Genomic DNA, 22,250 nt, shown 5'->3' with positions numbered 1-22,250 from the left:
AAAATCAAGTTTGGAGTCCCCAATACTGAATATATGAAATATCTCTTGCTCAAAGAGGAATATAGTAAGTATAAGAAACACTTCTGTGGAGTGGTTTTGATTAACCATACCATCCATAACTTCTTAACTAATACATCTCCCAGTCACAAGAGTTCTCTTAAATCCTTATACAGCATCCTAACTGGTAAATACACCTTTTCTAGTAGGGGATGTTTTGAGAGGTGGGAAACCACTCTGCAGAAACAGATACAAATCCCCCAATGGACAACATCTTTTAAAATTGCGACAAAGTCCACAAAGTGTATGAACATACTTGAGACACACTATAAATTGGTCCATAGATATTATCTTACCCCGAATAGACTCAGATATTTTGGAGGGGGGGGATCTGGACTATGCTGGCGTGGATGTGGATCTCAAGCTGACTTGCTCCATGTTTTTTGGGGATGCCCTGTATTGAAAATATACTGGCTCAGGGTTTTTAACTTAATCTCGATCATATGTAATGGGTGTGTCCAACCACACCCTGCCTTAGCCCTGCTACTCATTGGTATTCACAAACTCAAAAAAGAAAAGTTTCTGGTCGCCCACATTCTAATGTCTGCAGTGTATCTTATAGCGAAAGGTTGGAACAACATGCAACCTCCGGATATTGTCACACTGATTATGCTGGTTGATAAGCATTGTACTTATGAAAAAATTCACTATATTAATAACCTATCAATAAAATTATTTGGTGACAGATGGTATAAATGGTTGAAACTCAAGTCTAAAATAGAAGAGGAGTTTATATCCTGAACCTTTGTTTTCTCTCTTTTATTCATTAGGTGCCAACATTTTATATATCTAGGTGTCTGCCTGTGCTTTTACAATTGTCTTTTTGTCCTGTTCGGTTCATTGTTAATCGCACTCATTTCAAGTGCTGATATGATTGTAATAGTATTATACTGTGATGTTATGATTTACATTACGCCAAATTTCATTTGGATATGATTATATGAATGTACATTTTACATTTTATTACTCTGGAAACTCTAATAAAAATATTGTTTAAGAAGGGGAGCGAAAAACGAAAATGGTCACAGCCAGCTCTAATTTTATCATAGTGCACCTTGTAGGGTATATAGCCCCATAAAATTCACACCATTAGTGTTCAAATCACTGCCTCTGTTCTGCACAAAATTGAAGTTGAATCAAATATGCTAATTATTGTGCTTGATGCACCCTCAGTGTAGCCAAGAGGTTCAATGCTCCATACTGCACCAGGTCACCAAAGTGTCATCATGGGGACACCAAATTGTGACCTTTATGGTGAGAAGAAAGTGGTTGTCCCATTAGAGTACTACACTATGACCTGTTACTGCAGTACCTGGGGCAGCAATGTTCATAAAATTGGTGCTAAAGCTGAACCATGCTAAGCACCATTTACTTAGGCTCATAGAATCGTGGAGTTGGAAGGGACCTCCTGGGTCATCTCGTTCAACCCCCTGCTCAAATCAGGATTCGCTAAATCGTCCCGTACTTGCATGGATTGAGCTGCAGTACCAGACATAGGAATACAGATATACTATTTTTGTTTTTGCTAATTGTCCCTTTAATCAGAAAAATCACTTTTTATTATACAGGTGCTTCCCAAAAATTAGAATATCATCAAAAAGTAAATTTATTTGAGTTCTTCAATACAAAAAGTGAAACTCGTATATTATATAGAGTCATTACAACCAAAGAAAATCCAAAAGTCATTTTTTCAGTAAATTAAAATAATTACCAAAAAAACACCTGCAAAGGCTTCCTAAGAGTTTAAAAAGGTCCCTTAGTTGGTTTCAGCAGGCTCCACAATCATGGGGAAGACTGCTGACTTGACAAATGTCCAGAAGGCAGTCATTGACACAATCCACAAGGAGGGTAAGCCACAAAATGTCATTGCCAAAAAATCTGGCTGTTCACAGAGTGTTGCATTAAAGCATATTAATGGAAAGTTGAGTGGAAGGAAAAAGTGAGGTGGAAAAAGGTGCACAAGCAACGGGATAACCGCAGCCTTGAAAGGATTGTTAAGAAAAGGCCATTCAAAAATTTGGGGGAGATTCACAAGGAGTGGACTGCTGCTATAGTCACTGCTTCAAGAGCCACAACACACAGACCTATCCAGGACATGGGCTGCAAATATCGCATTCCTTGTGTCAAGCCACTCATGATCAATAGACAATGCAAAAAACATCTTACCTGGGCAAAGGAGAAATAGAACTGGACTGTTGCTCAGTTGTCCAATGTTTTGTTGCTAGGGCTTTCACTGAAGGCATTACTATTTTCTACAGACAATTTTATGATGCAGAGAGCACAAAGGGTATATTTTATTATGTAAGTGGCACAGTAGTGGCCATTATTAATATGTGGGGATAGGAGTACTATTACATATCACACAGCAGGTCCAGTTAAAGGGATAAATGTAGCAGTAGCACGCTCAGCATTTGGTAGGGGGCCCCTTGTTTCTTAATTTTACATAGTACTGTAGTTCATAAGGAGGGACTGTGGGGAGGCCATTGTTCATAAGGAAGAACATTGTGGAAGGTATAGATTATAGGGAAGAATGGTATGGATGTCATAGTTCACCGGAGCATGCTGTGAAAGGAACACTTTATATGAGTGTGCAATGTGATGCAGGACTGGACTGGCCATCTGGCAATTCTGGCAAATGCCAGAAGGGCCTGTCTGGTCATGGGCCTCTTGGCTGCTACGTTGTTAACAGAATCGGTGTTCTCAAGACACCCATACTTTTAAGAGTTGTGACGGAGCACAAAGTAGCTGACTTTGTCACTCACCCCAGCAGGCCATGGGTATCTTTATAAATATTGGTCTTGTAGTAAAACTTGCTTTCCTCCATCCAGGGTAATATTAGTAATACATCCCATCTAGTGGGGACAGGGAAAGCATGGGCCTATGTGATTTCAAAAGCCAGGGCTGAATTTCAGCCCCGGTCCATACCTGATGTGCTGGCTTGTATTATAAGAAGGACATTGTGGGGGTCATATTTTTTGCAGTGAGCCCATAAGCACTAACTATTAAATCTATTGCACAACAAATTTTTTTAAGGGGCATATAAAAATATTGTTATTTTTAAGCACACAATATCAGGATGTGCTGTAGAAGGTCATAAATGAGAAAAATTTACAGAGACAAGCTCTAGTTGAGACTGTCATCATGACATCTGAATCAGATAGAGAAGAAAAGAAAGAAAATAACTCCAATCAGAGAAAATGATACCTGTACCTGAACATAAATGTTTACTTGTGACACAAATAAAATCAGATCAGCACTGTAGTCACTGCGTGGTTTGCAGTCTGATGATGGCTGGCTACAAATCTCAGCACCACATTTGTATTGTTTACTTCATATATAGAATTGTAAGTCCAAATTATACAAATGTATAAGACTGAAATCGACCTGACATTGTAATTGATCTCTGTACTAATCTTGGTGATGTGTTCATGTAGTGATAATGTTTTTTGCACTGAATGTATGTACTAATATTAAATATCACTTTGCCACCTGGCTTCCACAGTTATTTTCTCTCCTGTGACATTCCCACCCTCTTTTGTAGGAGACTTTAACATCCCCATTGCTTTCAGAGTGCTGATATAGTGGGAGAAGTCTAGTAAATTTTGCTATCAAAAGTGTTGGACTTTATTTTTGTAGGGTTTTTTGCAGATTGCAGACAGTGTCTTTCCTTTCCTATCCTTTCTAGTTAGTTTGGGCCCCATCGTTTGCTCAGCCTATTTCCTGCCTGTGTTTGTGCTTTCATCTTGTTTCACCGTCAGTACATGTGTGGGGGCTGTCTTTCCTTTGGGGTCTGCTCTGGGGCAGTTAGTTTTCCCCTTTTCTTGCTTCTGGCTTATTTAGTCCTCTGGCTGTGACGAAGCGTCCAGGACGATCGTAGGTACGCTCCACGGCTGCTGCTAGTTGTGTGGTTAGGATCAGGGATCTGCAATCTGCATAGTTACCAACCTCTCTGGTTTTCTGTGACTTAGCTTGTTTTGTTTTTTTTCTCCTCGGTGACTCATTCATAACAGAATCACCAGCCATACCGCAGATTCTAGGGTACTCAAAAGCAGGAGAGAGTTGTTAAAAAAATAAAAAAGAAAAGTGTCAGAATTTTTTTTTTTATATTTTTTCCTCTTTTTCTCTGGGGCCGTAGGAGGATTTATTTTTTTTTTCCTAATGGAGATTAAGCAATTGTCTGATCGTGTGGAGCAACTTGCTGCTGAAGTGCAGGGAATTTCCACCTACCTCATTCAGTCACATGCTGCTGAACCTAAGATCCCTACTCCTGATGTGTTTTCTGGGGATCGGTCTAATTTTCTGAATTTTAAGAATAATTGTAAATTATTTCTTGCCTTGAAGCCTAACTCATCGGGGAGCTCTGTGCAGCAGGTTAAAATTGTCATCTCCTTGCTGGGCGGCGATCCCCAGGATTGGGCTTTTTCTCTGACACCTGAAAATCCTATTCTGACTAATGTGGATGCATTTTTTCAAGCCTTGGGGTTGTTGTATGATGAACCTAATGCTGTTGATCAAGCTAAGAGAACCCTGTTGGCATTAAACCAGGGTCAGGATTCTGCAGAGTTATACTGTCAAAAATTCCAAAAGTGGGCGGTCCTTACTGCATGGAATGATAGTGCATTGGCAGCTCTCTTTCGGAAGGGTTTATCAGAGACCGTAAAAGATGTTATGGTGGGATTTCCTGTTCCCTCTGGTCTGGATGATTCTATGTCATTAGCCATTCAAGTTGATCGGCGTTTACGTGAACGTAAAACTACACGGAAGGCGCTGCCACCTTTTGAACAAACGTCTGAACCTATGCAATGTGATGGGGTTTTGTCTAGGGTGCAACGTCAGGAGTTTAGAAGGCGTAATAAGCTGTGTTTTTTCTGTGGAGACGTCTCTCATACTATTTCTGTCTGCCCTAAACGAGAGAAACATTTTGCACACACATTTGCTGTGGGCAGTGTAGAACCTAAGTTTCTTTTGGCAATTCCTCTGATCTGCTCCTTATCCACATTTTCCACGAAGGCTTTTGTGGATTCAGGAGCAGTGTTGAATCTGATGGATTTGGACTTTGCTAAACGTTGTGGTTTTCCATGATGCCTCTGCGGACGCCTATTCCTTTGAGGGGTATTGATGCTACTCCTTTGGCGGAGAATAAACCTCAGTTTTGGACCGAGGTGACAATGCGAGTTGCCCCAGACCACCAAGAAAATTCTAAATTTTTGGTGCTGCATAATTTGCATGATACTATTGTTCTGGGTTTTCCTTGGTTGCAAACTCATAATCCAGTTTTGGATTGGAAATCTGGGTCTGTGGTGAGTTGGGGTTGTCAATGTGTTCTTAGAGATGCTCCTGTTTTCTCCACCTGTCCTCAGTCTCATGATATTCCTGATTATCTAGCTGATTTTTCAGATGTATTTAGTGAGAGCAAGTCTGTGTCTTTGCCTCCTCATAGGAGTTATGACTGTGCAATTGAGTTGATGCCTGGGTGTAAATTTCCCAAGGGTCGGCTTTTCAACTTATCAGTACCCGAACGTGATGCTATGCGATCCTATATTAAGGAGTTGTTGGAGAAGGGTCATATTAGACCATCCTCGTCACTATTAGGTGCTGGGATATTTTTTGTGGCCAAGAAAGATGGTTCATTAAGACCGTGTATTGATTATCGTTCCCTTAACAAGATGACGGTTAAATATCAGTACCCGCTACCTCTGATGTCTGATTTATTCTCCAGAGTTAAGAGTGCCTGCTGGTTTACTAAGCTTGACCTCAGGGGGGCGTATAATCTTATTCGCATCAAGCACGGGGATGAATGGAAGATGGTGTTTAATACTCCGGAGGGACATTTTGAGTACCTAGTGATGCCTTTTGGGCTCACTAATGCCCCTTCTGTCTTCCAGTCCTGTATGAATGATATTTTCTGTGACTTTGTGGATAAGTTTTTGATCATCTATCTGGATGATATTTTGATCTTTTCCAGTGATTGGGATTCTCATGTGGAACACGTCCGGACTGTCTTCTGGATTTTGAGGGAGAATTCTCTGTTTGTTAAGGGATCGAAATGCCTCTTTGGTGTACAGAGGATTTCATTTTTGGGATTTATCTTGTCTCCATCGACTATTGAAATGGACCCGGCCAAGGTACAGGCCATTTATAATTGGGTTCAGCCTACTTCTTTGAAGGTCCTCCAGAAGTTTTTAGGTTTTGCTAATTTCTATCTAAAATTTATAGGTAATTTTTCTGGTATTGCCAAACCACTGACTGATCTGACCAAGAAGGGCGCTGATGTGCTGAATTGGTCTACTGAGGCTGTCTCAGCATTTCAGGAGCTTAAGCAGAGATTTACTTCAGCTCCAGTTTTACAGCAATCTGATGTCTCACTTCCATTTCAGGTGGAGGTAGATGCTTCTGAGATTGGTGCAGGAGCTGTTTTGTCCCAAAAAGACACTGTGACTACTAACATGAATCCCTGTGCCTTATTTTCTCGAAAGTTCTCCCCATCTGAACGCAGCAAAGCAACTATGACGTGGGGAATCTGGAATTGTTGGCCATGAAATGGGCATTTGAGGAGTGGAGACATTGGTTGGAGGGAGCTAGACATCAAGTTGTGGTCCTCACCGATCACAAGAATTTGATTTATCTGGAGTCGGCCAAACGCTTGAATCCTAGACAGGCTAGATGGGCCTTGTTTTTCACGCGTTTTATTTTTGTGGTCTCTTTTCTTCCGGGCACTTAGAATGTTAAGGCAGATGCCCTTTCTAGCTGTTTCTTTGCCGATTCTCTAAATGTGACCAAGCCTACTACCATCCTAGATGAGGGGGTAGTTCTTTCTGCCATTTCTCCCGATTTGAGACGCGCCCTGGAGGAATTTCAGGAGGATAAACCTGAGCGTTGCCCTATGGGAAAATTGTATGTTCCTGACCAGTGGAGAAAGAGAGTGATGTCTGAAATTCATTCCTCTGCACTGGCTGGTCATCCAGGTATTTTTGGTACCAGAGATTTGGTGAGTCAGTCGTTTTGGTGGCCTGCCTTATCTCGTGACGTCAGGAATTTTGTACAGTCCTGTGGGACTTGTTCTCGGTCTAAACCCTGTTCTCGTTCTAGTGGGTTGCTGATGCCCCTGCCGGTGCCCAAGAGGCCATGGACGCCATGGACCCATATTTCAATGGATTTTATTTCTGATCTTCCTGTCTCTCAGAAAATGACTGTTATCTGGGTGATTTGTGATAGATTTTTGAAGATGGTCCATCTTGTACCACTCCCAAAGTTGCCATCTTCCGCTGAGTTGGTGCCCTTGTTTTTACAACAGGTGGTTCGGTTACATGGGATTCCTGAGAACATTGTGTCTGACAGAGGAGTCCAGTTTGTTTCCAGATTCTGGAAAGCCTTTTGTTGCAATCTGGGAATTCAGTTATCCTTATCCTCCGCGTTTCATCCCCAGACCAATGGACAGACTGAGAGAACAAACCAGACCTTGGAGTCTTATTTGAGATGTTTTATATCTGCTGATCAGGATGATTGGGTCTCATTTTTGCCCTTGGCCTAATTCGCACTGAACAATAGAGCTAGTTCTGCCACTTTGATGTCACCCTTTTTCTGTAATTTTGGGTTTCATTCTCGATTCGCTTCAGGGCAAGTGGAATCTTCGTCCTGCCCAGGTGTGGACACTGTGGTTGAGAGAATGCAGCAGATATGGGACCAAGTGGTGGATAAGTTGTCACTCTCTCAGGAAAAGGCCCAGCGATTTTCCAACCGGCATAGGACCATTGGTCCCCGGTTTAAAGTGGGTGATATGTTTTGGTTGTTGTCTAAGTATATTCCTGTGAAGGTTGCATCACCAAAATTTAAGCCAAGATTTATTGGACCTTATAAGATTTTGGAGATTCTTAAACCTGTTTCGTTTCGATTGGCTCTTCCAGTTACGTTCAAGATCCATAACGTATTTCACAAATCTCTGTTGAAGAGGTTTGTTGAGCCAGTGGTTCCTATGGCAGCACCTCCTGACCCTGTGTTGGTTGAAGGCAATGTGGAATATGAGGTAGAGAAAATATTGGATTTTTGTTTGGGTAGACGGAGACTCCAGTATTTGGTCAAATGGAAGGGTTATGGCCAGGAGGATAATTCTTGGGTCTCTGCCTCTGATATTAATGCCAATAGATTGGTTTGTGCTTTTCACCGGGCCCATCCTGATCGGCCTGGTGGTGTGGATGAGGGTTCGGTGACCCCTCCTCAAGGGAGGGTACTGTTGTGAGTTCATTTTCTGGTCCACCAGTTGTGAGTTCTCCTTCCAGGCTCCCTCTGGTGGTAACAGGAGGTAGTGAGGCTGATTTAATCAGTAGAGATCTGCCACCTGATAATGAGGATGACGATTGGACCTCAGGAATCTCAGACTGGATTTAAGACAGCCGACACCCTATTCTGGTGATGGTGATTCCTTCTGGCTTGTCAGGTCTTGGTTTTCATCTCTGTTCCAGTTATCTAAAGCTAAGTTTTTCTGCTAATGTTCACACTTGATTTTGTTGGTCTATTCAGTTTTTTGTGTGGTCAGCCAGCCCCGGCTGGGGCTGCGCTAAATTTCCACTCTTATTTATCTGTATTTGCCAATTTGCTTTTTGTCCCTTATTAGATTGGCCTCTTTTTGCTCTGTCTCTGAATATTTCAGAGTGCTGATATAGTGGGAGAAGTCTAGTGACTTCAGGGTTAATTTTGCTATCAGAAGTGTTGGACTTTATTTTTGTAGGGTTTTTTGCAGATTGCAGACAGTGTCTTTTCTTTCCTATCCTTTCAAGTTAGTTTGGGCCCCATCGTTTGCTCAGCCTATTTTCCAGCCTGTGTTTGTGTTTTCATCTTGTTTCACCGTCATTACATGTGTGGGGGCTGTCTATTCCTTTGGGGTCTGCTCTGGGGCAGTTAGTTTTCCCCTTTTCTTGCTTCAGGCTTATTTAGTCCTCCAGCTGTGACGAAGCGTCTAGGACCATCGTAGGTATGCTCCACGGCTGCTGCTAGTTGTGTGTGTGGTTAGGATCAGGGATCTGCAATCTGCATAGTTACCAACCTCTCTGGTTTTCTGTGACTTAGCTTGTATTGCTTTTTTTCTCCTCGGTGACCCATTCATAACAGAGCTCCCAACTTACCAGGATGGTGGGGTGCTACATCTTAGGAGAAGGTGCAGTACCTCTGTGGCGACTGAGTCTCAGGGGCGCCACCCCCCCCGTTAAACACAGCACGTCTGCGGGCTGCAAGATAACAAAGCAGACAGCAAGGAAACATACAAAATTTTACAATGCATAACAAACTTTTCTTATACTAATCTTCCTAGTATAGGAGGTACTCTTCTTTAACATTGCAAACAATTCTATCTAAAATTTTTAATTCTAAGTGCATTTCTCAATTCAAAGTGCTATTCTCTGCAACACCTTTTTCTTTATCATTTTCTTTCTGTTTCCTTCTCTTTATATCTCTTTTCTTTCTTTAGACGCAAGACACTGACCGCAAATACCTGGTCCGTCACCTGTCTACTTTCAATTCTTTATTCACATCCTAATTCTTATATAAAAGCTATTTTTCAGTTACTATTATTCTCATAAAACACATTATCAAATACTTTACAGTAAAACATTCAACAGTTATTCTTGTAAGTGCTGGACACCACTCCTAGCCAGGATTTCTTGCAGTGTCCTTTGAGGTAGACATCATCTTCGAAAAGTGTCCATGCAAAAACATTATCTTCGCAAAGTGTCTCTTATGTAAAACCCAGAAAGGGCACCTAAAGAGGTGCAACTATTTACAATTAAAGTTTTTGGATCACTCCAAGTTCATGATCGCTAGTTCAAAATTGGAAAACGCTGCCAATCAAAAACTAGGCAACAAAAGTGCTACCAGACAAACAAAAACATGATGAACAAAGATAGAAAAATAGAAGAAGGCACAACTGGTGCAAAGAAACCCTCCTGGGTAATGAGATTGGTAAAGGAAATTTTCTAATTGTGGTCCCCTCCTGGGGTTCTGGAAGCTTAACTGGAACTGCTACCAGGTGAAAGATATTCGTTGGCAATCTTTAGGTACTCTTCTTCCCATGGTGTCAAATTAGAAAACCTTAGTCTAGGCTGCCAGGTTGGTGTTGATACTGGGGCAGCTGGTTTCTCGGGAACCGGTACAGGAACAGGCTGGATTGCAACTGTGGATGAAGGGGCAGCAACAGGTTGCTTCGGCTTGTACCTTTCAATCAGCTCTGCTGGAATATGGCGTACATTGAGGGCGTACCACCCCCTGAGTCCCTCATGCTGGGTGAATGTCACATACTCCCCGGGTTGCAGGTTCCAGTCCGGATGCCCCCTCCTCAGATGGGGCTCCACGTCCCTCTGATTAAAGAATAGGTCGCTGATCCTTTTGGGATCCGCAATCAATTCAAACCCCTTCTCTTGGTTCACGTTCAGGACCTGCCCCCAGCCAAGTGCAGTCCGAGGTCCGTAATGGCCGGCACGGCCCCTCTCCTTCCTTGCCAAATCTGGGCCCAATATTGCTAGCCGGCGCTGCGCCCTCTCCCGGTATTCCATTGCCTGCTGCCGGATAGTGACTCGACATCCTGCCCAGTTCTCCTCTTCCTCCTGCTCTAGGCCTGTCTTACACTGCGGCACCCCCGTCAAGGGTTCTGATGTTTCCCCCGGGGACTGTCATCCCGGTCCCAGACCAGGTCTAGCACGACCTGGCCAGCCGCTGCGACCGCAGTACGCCCCCGGGCCTTCCCAGGTGTCGGGGTATCGGACATACCTGAGGCCTCTGGGCGGGGTGATCTCTGCTCCGATGTCGGTGGAAGCGGGTCGGTGGCAGAGGGTGGTGGCTCTGGGTCCGCGGGGGCCTCCGGTGGGACCTGCGCAGCCGCGTCAGGTCCGGGCGGGGGTGTGGTCTAAGCTCTCGGGTCCTCCGGTGCATGCAGCCACACGGACAGCGTGGAGGTGAAAATCAGTGCTGCTGGGGGACAGTCTGGTGCCGGGGCAGCAGGTACCGGTGGAGCGGGTACTGCAGGCATAGGCCCCCGCTGCCGTCTCAGCTGCAGACTGGTTGTCAGTTCAGCAATTTCGTCTTCTAGTCGCTAGCGGTTCATTCCGGAGCTCGGGTTGGAGCCATCAGCCATGGCGCCAGGGATATCCGTTTCTCCGCGCTCCGCAGGCCTCCTTCCCTTGATCTCCAAAATGGCGTTCTGGCATTCTCCTTCCTGCCTTGGCCCCTTTCCCGCCACTGGCTTCTTCTGCCCCTCCTTCCGGGGGCGGCATCTTCTTCCAGCGCCTCCATACGAAGCCAGTATACAAACCCCTCGGGGGGTGGTCCATGTATCTGTCACATAGTAATTCAGGCAGGGGAGGCCCAAGACTCTCCGTGGTATTTTCCTAGGACCTCCCATCTCTTCACGCCCTTCTTCTCACCAGCGGCCATTTCCAATGTCCATTTTACAGTCAATTAAATCAGGTCTTCTAAGTCCAACAAATTTCAGGCACACAGAACCCGATGGCTTTGGGTCTCGTCATCCTGTTCGTGATGCCAAAATTGGGTCGCCCCCGTCCTAGGGCTGTGGGGTACTCAGCAGTACCGGGCCGGTGTCAGGGGGAGAATGTCACAGCAGCGGTGACCCGGTCCGTGGCCCTGGGCACCCAATATCAATGGTGGGTGATGTTTATGATGTAGTTTATATGGATAGTTCATGACGCCACCCGTGGTGTTTGGCAAGTAAGATGTTAAGCCAACGCTGCTTGCAGATCCACTGGGACTGATGGTGTGATGCAGCAAAGATGTTGTAGCTACCCACAGGTGGAGCTGTAGTCCCAGGGCAGTGTAGGTGCAATGGATGAGGAGAGGCGCAGAAGGGTATAGATGCTGGTACCCAGATGTAGCGGTGCTGAAGGTGCTAGCGGCAACTCAATGGAGGACACCAGAGCTTGCAGTTTCAAAGCTTTACTCACAGTTCGTGGTACACACTGGTGCCTGCCTCCATGCCGTGTCCTCCAGGGTAGAGACTCGATCAACCTCCCGGGCAAGTCAGGGCTCTCCTCTCCAGCACTCCGCCAACATGTGCCTTTCCTGAACGACTCCTCTATTGCGCCTTTTAGTATGAAAAGCTCCAGTACCGTGGTTCTCTGAAGTTCCTCCTGTCAGATGTTCCTAACAACTCTACTTGTATGACAGACAGCTGTAGCCTGCTCGGGGATGCTCCTGGATCCCGGCTCTCTATCAGTTTGCTGTTGTGTCCCAAGTCTTGGATGGGAGTAGTGCATTTACAGCCAACTACTCCACCGGTGTCTGCTGCAGAACCATAAGTGTCCAAACAACCTCGGGGACTGGGCCCCGGCCTTGTGCTGAGAACCTATAGGCAGGGTTCCTATCCAACCCACTCCTCCTCTCTGTTCTCCTTCTCCTTCATTCCGTACTTGTCTTTCTCTCTATGGAAGCTTAGGTTGCAGTTCTACGTCTTGCTCCTTCTCTTCTCTTTCCCGTTCCAGCTGGCTCAGATCACTGAGGCAGCTGCAGCACTCCCTCTCTCCTCAGACCCGTCCTCAGGCTCTCCTGACTGACAGTCCTTCGGTCAGACGGCCCCCTAAGGGACTGACCCCTCTCAGGGACTGAACCCCAATTCTAAACTTTCCCACTCTTTTATATGGATCTCAACTCCACCCACCTCCCAGCACATCTCATGTTACGAAGCAAGGAATCACCAGAGGTGCTCTGCTACCCACTAAGCATGAGCCGCAATGTGATCAGTGCTGAACTATCCTGTGTGTGGGATGCAGGTGTTGGAGTGCGGAAAGGAGCTCCCAACGTACCAGGATGGTGGGGCACTACACCTTAGGAGAAGGTGCAGTACCTTTGTGGTGACTGAGCCTCAGGGGCGCCACACTGATTCTTGTCATGTCACTGTTTTGTTATTGTTCTGTTCTTGGTGGTGGAAAAATCTTCTTCCTGCGTACTACATATACTACAAAATACAACCCGTTCTCACATTTCCTAATTGTTTATGGTGTTATTAAGCAGATTCCCAAGTGAAAGGCAATTGGTTCAAGTTGAGGAGCAGCCATGAAGAAGATTTCACAAGAAAAGAGAAACAGCATCATCCAGCTCATCAATAGTGGTCTCTGAGCCAAAAAAATTGCAGAACTGCATCATGTGAGTATCATGACATATGGAAGAATTCAAAATGAAGTCTGTCCACCCATTTAAAAATCAAAATGTGAATGTTCAGGCAATGTATCAGTCAACAAGTAAGCTCATTACACGACAAACACGTCAGTGGACGTGGCTCATATGCTTTGTAATAGCTCGATCATAGACATTCATACAAGCACCTTGGTCCACATATTACCCAAGTCTGGATTGTTGACCCTTAAAAATATGAAGAAGGCTTGAACTCAATTCTGTCATAAGAAGTGTCAGTTAGAGTTTGGAAAAAAGTACAAAAAGTGAACAGAAGAAAAGCAGAAACAGGTGATTTGGAGCGATGAGATGAAAATCAATACACTAGGTTTCAATAGGTGCAAATGGGTCTGGAAGAAACAAGTGAAAAAAGGGCTAACAGAGAAATTGAAGGAACAGAAAGCCTGATCTTATGGTGCTGTTTCATAGCCAAAGGTGTTGGCCAGGAACAATGGTGGTCTCAATGCTGAGCTATATGTAAGTATCCTACAAGATGATTTACTTCATACACTTGAATATGAAAAGGATGACGTAGTGTTCCAACAGGACAACAACCCGAAGCATACATTGAGATTGCTGAAGAAGTGGTTCAGTGACAGTGAAGTAGGCCTCAACTCAATTGAACACTTGTTGGTAGAGTTGACGAAAAAGCTGTATACATATCCAAGTTAGTCGACCATTTTGCCTCAACTTTGGGAACAAGTAGAAGAGACTTGGGATGAAATTTTGGATGAGACATGTTTGAGTCTCATTGATAGCATACCCAGAAGGATTCAGACAGTGTTGAAAACCAAAGGTGGATTTACAAAACATTAACAAAATAATAAAAATTTAAATTTAGATTTTTAGAAGCAAAACAGTAACAATGCATTGGGGTGACAAGAATATGCATAACCAATCATATGATAAATAGTTGCTAGTCAAATTTATGTATGAGATAGCCAAGATGATTGTCTATAAAATAATAGTAGTCTCACACTCAAAGCAGGAGTGTATGGCGAGTTATAGTTCCTGAAAGTCAAAAGTTCAAAACATTGTTACCCTTTTGCGCTTGACTGTAATTTTATTCGAATGTACAAAAAATCAGCAGTTTTGAACATATGGATTTTTTAAAAGTGCTTCTCACCAATTCAGTAAAATTGTACTAGGTAGTGCTATTTTGCCGAACAGTAGACTGCCCACAAACGTTTTTTAAAAATGTATACTCACTTCACCGCTCATCTGTCCGGACTCTCCACTGCTCGCTGTCCAATACCTTGTCCTCTTCTTTCTCTGGCATAAGCTGCATTTCAAAAAATTCTTAATAAATATAATTCTGGATTAATTATTCAACGGCTCATATACAAAGCCATCTGAGTATTCTTAAACAGCAGATGGTTGTATATCAGTTTTGATTGATACCTTACCCCCTTTATTTGAAACTGCCTTTGTTAAAGTACTATTACCCCGTGTACTATATATAGAGGTGATTTTTCAGTGGCCATGAGCTAAGTTCTTACATATTTGTTAATTTGCTGATTTTTTTTTTTTTTTTGGGACAGTGCAATTTTGAGCCTGAGTGATCAATGGCTCATTGTTTTGGGCATGATGCAATATGAAAAATGTGTTGTCGTGGGGGATTAGAGGTAATATCAGCGTTCTGTGATGTGAGAAATGTACATTAATGCTGCTTAAGAACATTTAAATGGTTGTGTATCTGTTCTGATTGATATCTTACTCCCTTTACTTGCAACTGCCTTTGTTAATGCACTATTATCCCGTACACTGTATACATCGGTTTGCAGATACATTTTTGTATTATTATTATTGTTATTAAAATATTTTTTGTCTTTGGGGGGGATTTTTTCAGGGATAATTCTAAGTTATTACCCCTGTCTCCATTGGCCATATGTTCTGACACCCTCTTTCCTTTTTCTGGGTGAGAAGTGTAGGGGTCAGTAAGGGTCAGCCCACGTGGAGCGGGGGCACCAGAGTAACGTAGGGTGTAAAAGTTCCGCTGTCAGGCAGGGAGACACCTAAATAGGGTTATTTAGACCCCTTTTTCTCCCAAAGCAAATGTTTTCAAATCTGCCAAAAATTAGAGTTTTTTCCAGTTACTATTCCTCACATTTTTGTCTTGGTGGTTTGTGGCACGGGGTTATTATCTGTTATATTTTTGTCCCCGGCCATCTGTTGTACTCCAAGCTGATGTTGTTTAGATAGGAGTCAACAGGGTGATTACGGAGAGCCGCAGAGGAGCGGGGGCGCCATTTGCCTATCAACAGGGTGCCAACCTCCGCTGTCAGGTAGGAGAGAGATATAGGGCCCTATAGGGACAAATAGGTTTGTGACCCTCTACCTGACATTGGAACGACTCTCTAGTGTTTGTGGCTGGATTTTGAAAATCAGCAATAAGCCTATTTTTGATTGCCTGTTTTTTGAAGTTTTGAAAACTTTTTAATGATTGGTCAATAAAGTATCTTTTAAGGATTGATTTTTTGTATATGAGCCATAAGCTGCATTTCCTAGTTTATTCTCTTTAGGCTGGAATTCTGATCAGACATGCTGGCCTAGAGTGAAAAAGTTGAAGATGTGACAACTGATGGCAGTCTATTCTTTAGTTTTTATGTTTGTTATGTTACGTGGTCAGGAGAAAATCAAGGACTAGTGTTGAGCATTCCGATACCGCAAGTATCGGGTATCGGCCGATACTTGCTGTATCGGAATTCCGATACCGACTTCCGATATTTTTTCAATATCGGAATTCGGCATCGGAATCGGAAGTTCAGTTGATTGACGGCCTGACGTCATCATGATGCGCGGTGTGTGCGCATCATGATGCGCCGTCATTTCGGGCCTTCCGGGGGTCTCTGCCGGCCTGCCGGGGGGCTGTACCGGCCTGCCGGGGGGCTGTGCCGGCCTGCCGGTGGTCTGTGCACCCTGTGGGGGTCTGTACCGGCCTGCCGGGGGGCTGTGCCGGCCTGCCGGGGGGCTGTGCTGATGTCCGGGGGTCTGTGCAAGCATCGTCCGATGGGACTACAAGTCCCATCGGGCGATGCCTGCTACCATGACAGTGATTGACACATTAGCCAATGATGGGACAGTAGTAGTCCCATCATCCGGCTAATGTGTTAAATGTTAAAAAAAAAAAAAAAAAAAATACTACATACATACTACATGCATGCTACATACATACTACATGCATGCTACATACATACTACATATATACTACATACATACTACATACATGCTACATACATACTGCATGCTACATACATACTACATACATACTACATGCATGCTACATACATACTACATATATACTACATACATACTACATACATGCTACATACATACTGCATGCTACATACATACTACATACATACTACATGCATGCTACATACATACTACATATATACTACATACATACTACATACATGCTACATACATACTGCATGCTACATACATACTACATACATACTACATACATACTACATGCATGCTACATACATACTACATATATACTACATGCATGCTACATACATACTACATGCTACATACATACTACATATATACTACATACATACTACATACATGCTACATACATACTGCATGCTACATACATACTACATACATACTACATACATACTACATGCATGCTACATACATACTACATGCATGCTACATACATACTACATGCATGCTACATGCATGCTACATACATACTACATGCTACATACATACCACATATATACTACATACATACAATACATTCATACAATACATACATAGACATACAGTACATATAACATAGAGTAACATACTTACCAATACTTGTCACATTGTTCCCCGAAGCCATTGTCTTTTCCGGGATAAATATTAACATAACAAACCACAAAAATACTCACCCACGATCCGAAGCAGTCCACGAGTGTGTCCCATGACGATCTTGGGTAGAGAACTGCAGCATCAGATGATGCTGCCGTTCTCTACGGGCTGCAGGAATCCAATGACGGAAGGTAGGTATCCTTCCGCACTGTATTCCTCCGCCACTTAAAAAAAAAAAGTCCCTAGTCTCACTTTATGCCATTGCTGTGTGGGAATTTCCCACACAGCAATGGCATAAAGTGAGACTAGGGACTTTTTTTTTTTAAGTGGCGGAGGAATACAGTGCGGAAGGATACCTACCTTCCGTCATTGGATTCCTGCAGCCCGTAGAGAACGGCAGCATCATCTGATGCTGCAGTTCTCTACCCAAGATCGTCGTGGGACACACTCGTGGACTGCTTCGGATCGTGGGTGAGTATTTTTGTGGTTTGTTATGTTAATATTTATCCCGGAAAAGACAATGGCTTCGGGGAACAATGTGACAAGTATTGGTAAGTATGTTACTCTATGTTATATGTACTGTATGTCTATGTATGTATTGTATGAATGTATTGTATGTATGTAGTATATATGTGGTATGTATGTAGCATGTAGTATGTATGTAGCATGCATGTAGTATGTATGTAGCATGCATGTAGTATATATGTAGTATGTATGTAGCATGTAGTATGTAGCATGCATGTAGTATATATGTAGTATGTATGTAGCATGTAGTATGTATGTAGCATGCATGTAGTATATATGTAGTATGTATGTAGCATGTAGTATGTATGTAGCATGCATGTAGTATATATGTAGTATGTATGTAGCATGTAGTATGTATGTAGCATGCATGTAGTATATATGTAGTATGTATGTAGCATGTAGTATGTATGTAGCATGTAGTATGTATGTAGCATGCATGTAGTATATATGTGGTATGTATGTAGCATGCATGTAGCATGCATGTAGTATGTATGTAGTATGTATGTAGTATATATGTAGTATGTATGTAGCATGTATGTAGTATGTATGTAGCATGCATGTAGCATGCAGTATGTATGTAGCATGCATGTAGTATATATGTAGTATGTATGTAGCATGTAGTATGTAGCATGCATGTAGTATATATGTAGTATGTAGCATGTAGTATGTATGTAGCATGCATGTAGTATATATGTGTTATGTATGTAGCATGTAGCATGCATGTAGCATGCATGTAGTATGTATGTAGTATATATGTGGTATGTATGTAGCATGCAGTATGTATGTAGCATGCATGTAGTATATATGTAGTATGTATGTTGCATGTAGTATTTATGTAGTATGAATGTAGCATGTATGTAGTATGTAGTATGAATGTAGCATGTATGTAGTATGCATGTTGTATGTATGTAGCATGTAATTTTTTTTTTTTTTTTTTTTTTTTTTTTACATTTAACACATTAGCCGGATGATGGGACTACTACTGTCCCATCATTGGCTAATGTGTCAATCACTGTCATGGTAGCAGGCATCGCCCGATGGGACTTGTAGTCCCATCGGACGATGCCTGCACAGACCCCCGGAGCCTGCACAGACCACCGGCAGGCCGGCACAGCCCCCCGGCAGGCCGGCACAGCCCCCCGGAGCCTGCACAGCCCCCCGGCAGGCCGGCACAGCCCCCTGGCAGGCCGGCACAGCCCCCCGGCAGGCCGGCACAGACCACCGGAGCCTGCACAGACCCCCTGGCAGGCCGGCACAGCCCCCCGAAAGGCCCGTACAGACCCCAGAGAGGCTGTACAAGGGCAGGAAAGGGTTTTTCTTATTCCGATACCGGAAGTCCCATAGACTTGAATGGGACTTCCGGTATCGGAATCGGCGATACCGATACTTTTTTTAAAGATCGGCCGATACCATCCGATACGATACTTTGAAGTATCGGACGGTATCGCTCAACTCTATCAAGGACACAATATGGGACTTTCAATTTGCAAAGAATAACTTTGGTGTGAATTGAACTTTCTGGGAAAAATCCATGCAATTTGCAAATCCAAATTTTGTCACCTCTTGTGGGGAACATAAAGATTAGAGTCCTTTCTTGCTGTACTGTATAATTTGTGTAGATTTATTTTACATCTTCTGTAGTTTTGTAATACTATTACGGTAAATACTTGTATAACATCTGCTACTTCAGTTATCAAATAGGCATTACTATGTATTAGTTGTCGTTTTTCTGCAGAAAACATCTACATTACCTGTAGGAAAATGTGTTTTTAATGTTAATGCCATTCCTTTTATGGTTTAGAAAAAGGTATGTAAATGGGTGTGGTCCACTGAAAAATGCACTGTAAAAAGGGAATAATTTTCCTCACATAATTAAGGAATTTGTTGTTGAAAATTTGAATCCCATCCCTAGATTGGATGGTTTAAATTCAATAGTACAAATCCTTTTCTTCTTTCCAAGAAGACAAGTCACTGCCAAATAAGTTTGGCAGCATATTATTCAGCTCTCCCCATAGAGAACACATAAATGCATGGATGAGCAAAACATTGATGTCTATATGGAAGTCAGGAGGAATAGCTGTGTATGCAATTTTACTTGCATAATTATAGCTAAGGCTCTTATCACTTTATTCCCTGCACATCAGATATTCTTTCCTGTCGCTGTACATAGAACTTTAGACACTCACAACGCTGTCCCCGATCTAATCTAAATGTTTATCGGTATATTTTTGGAATATGGGAGAAAACAGGAATACCTGCAGGAATCCCACACTAACACGGGGTGAACATGCAAACTTCTTGCAGATGTCATCCTTGATGGGACTTAAACTCAGGACTTCAGCACTAAAAAGCAGCAATGCTAACCACTGAGCCACTGTGCTGCCCTGATATATCTGTGTTGCCATTCCCATAATCTTACTGTCTTCTTTTGAACTAATAGGAGTAAACAGATCTTACTACATATAAGTATCTAAAGAAAACAGTAATATGATGAAGCTATGAATCGGATCTGTTATAATGAAAAGGTCATGGTTGGCTCTTACTTTTTGTATTAGCTGCTTAGCTTTGAAATTACAATTCTAAATCAGAATTGATATTTTTAACATAATATGACAATATTCTATGAGAAACAGTTCATGTTTAGTGAGTGAATAAAGCCCCCGTTACACACGGCGAGATCGCTAGCGATATCGCTGAAGCGACAACGATTTTGTGATGCAACAGCGACATCGCTAGCGATCTCGCTAAGTGTGACACGCGGAAACGACCGGCTCCCTGCTGCGATGTCGCTGATCGTGCGTGAACGTTCAGGATCATTTTTTGATCGCTGACGTCACACTGACCAGCATGCATCGCTGTGTTTGACGTCCCTTATCATAGACGAGCGACCTCGTTGGCGACTCCGAACTCATATAGATAGCGCTGAAGGACGCCTATTCAATGTCTGTATCGCTATTATAGACAGTGTGTGACACGGTACCAACGATCGCCGTGGTCGTTAGTGACATCGCTGATCGCTGATGCGTCGTTATGAAGATCGGCCTGTATGACTGCATACTAGCGATGCACAAACGATCTTAGCCAGATCGTATCATTGTCGGAATCGTTGGTGCGTCGCTACGTGTAACGGTACCCTAAGGCAAGAAAATATTAAAGATGAAGAATTACCATTTTATCTAAAGATTGTTTCTTTGCCTCTTTTCAATGCAAGTAATTAACAATAAATTCAATTTACATCACTCCAAGAAATCATGTAGATGTATGCACAGGCTATTATAGAAAGAAGTAGAACTGCTTTCATGCAGTTTTAAAGAATCACGTGAGCAATCCTTAAATTACATACAGGATAATGCTGAGCCTGCAACTTCACTTGTGTTTTTCTTCTTATTGGCATATTGCTGAGTGGATCATTTATAGAAAATGCACCAGTTTTCTTCTGTATAGTATAGATGTTCCATAGAAATAACTAAGATTAATAATATAATAGCTCACGTGCCTTAATCTGCTAATAGTTTCCATAGTTCCTTCCTTGAGTTACTTCTCCATGTTAATTGCTTACTGTCCTTTATAGTCTCAATCACAGCATTTTAATAAGTGCTGTTAAATTCTAGCCAATTCTTAAATTAATTTTCACCATAAAATGTGTATGTTCTCAAGTGTTATTGAGCTTCCACGAAAGTTCTAAAAGTAAAGAACTTATCAAGCAAAAATATAAGAAAATGCTCCCTTTAGAAAACAGTTTACGTTGTTATTGCTTAACCTTTTTCACCAATTTAGGTTTGATGCAAGGATCAAGACAATCCTGAAAGACCTATATGATTATATGACTTACATAGATTATATAAATATAATGTATAACTATCTGAATGTTTTAAATATTGCTGTGTTAAATACAAATGACTGTTAATGTTCTCTTGTATAAGGTCAATGGATCAATAGTTCAAAATTGGACATTGTTGGGCTACAAGAAACCAAATTTTCATCTACAAATGCCAAAAAATTTAGCGAAAAAATTTCTTGCATTTTTAAATCCTCTAACATTAGACAGAAAGCAGGAATTGTCATTAAAATAAATACTCAGTTATGCTTGAATCTTTAATGGAAATAGCTGATACTGATAATATATTTGCCCTAGCCAATATATATGTTCCAAATAAAGGCCAAATGATCTTTTTTTTCAGGAGAGCAGATATAACTGTGCTGGCTTCTCAGACACATTGTTACCGAACACGTCACACTATATAAGGTTGGTATTTTATGTTTTTAGTCATCATAATTGTAAATTTAGCTTATTTTCTGAATGGATAGTGCAAAGTTTATGGATATTTCATAGAAATAAGTAAGGTTTTCTTACAAATGAAAGTGTGCTTCTCAGGCACATTGTTCCCTAACACATATTCTTTCTCTTGCTTCAGATTATCTGCTGAAATGGAGAGAAAAATGTATAATTTGTCAAAACCCCTTCATGCTCATGAAGTGAAGATGCTGTTAGATGATGATGATGCTGCAGACGCCACTCTTCATGAGGATTTAGGAGAAGAAAGTGAGATTGATTCTCATGATGAGGTGGAAGTATGTGAAATTGATTCTGAAATAGAGCAAGATGGTGAGAGTGATGAGGATGAAGAAGATATATTCAAGGCCAAAGAGGAAAAAATAGATGTCACTCTGTGATGCAGTAAAACAATTCTTTC

This window comes from Dendrobates tinctorius, unplaced genomic scaffold, assembly GCF_039654945.1.
Source record: "Dendrobates tinctorius isolate UK_male_01 unplaced genomic scaffold, ASM3965494v1 ptg000003l, whole genome shotgun sequence".
Classification (NCBI taxonomy): Eukaryota; Metazoa; Chordata; class Amphibia; order Anura; family Dendrobatidae; genus Dendrobates; species Dendrobates tinctorius.
Note: the sequence above shows the minus strand (reverse complement) of the source record.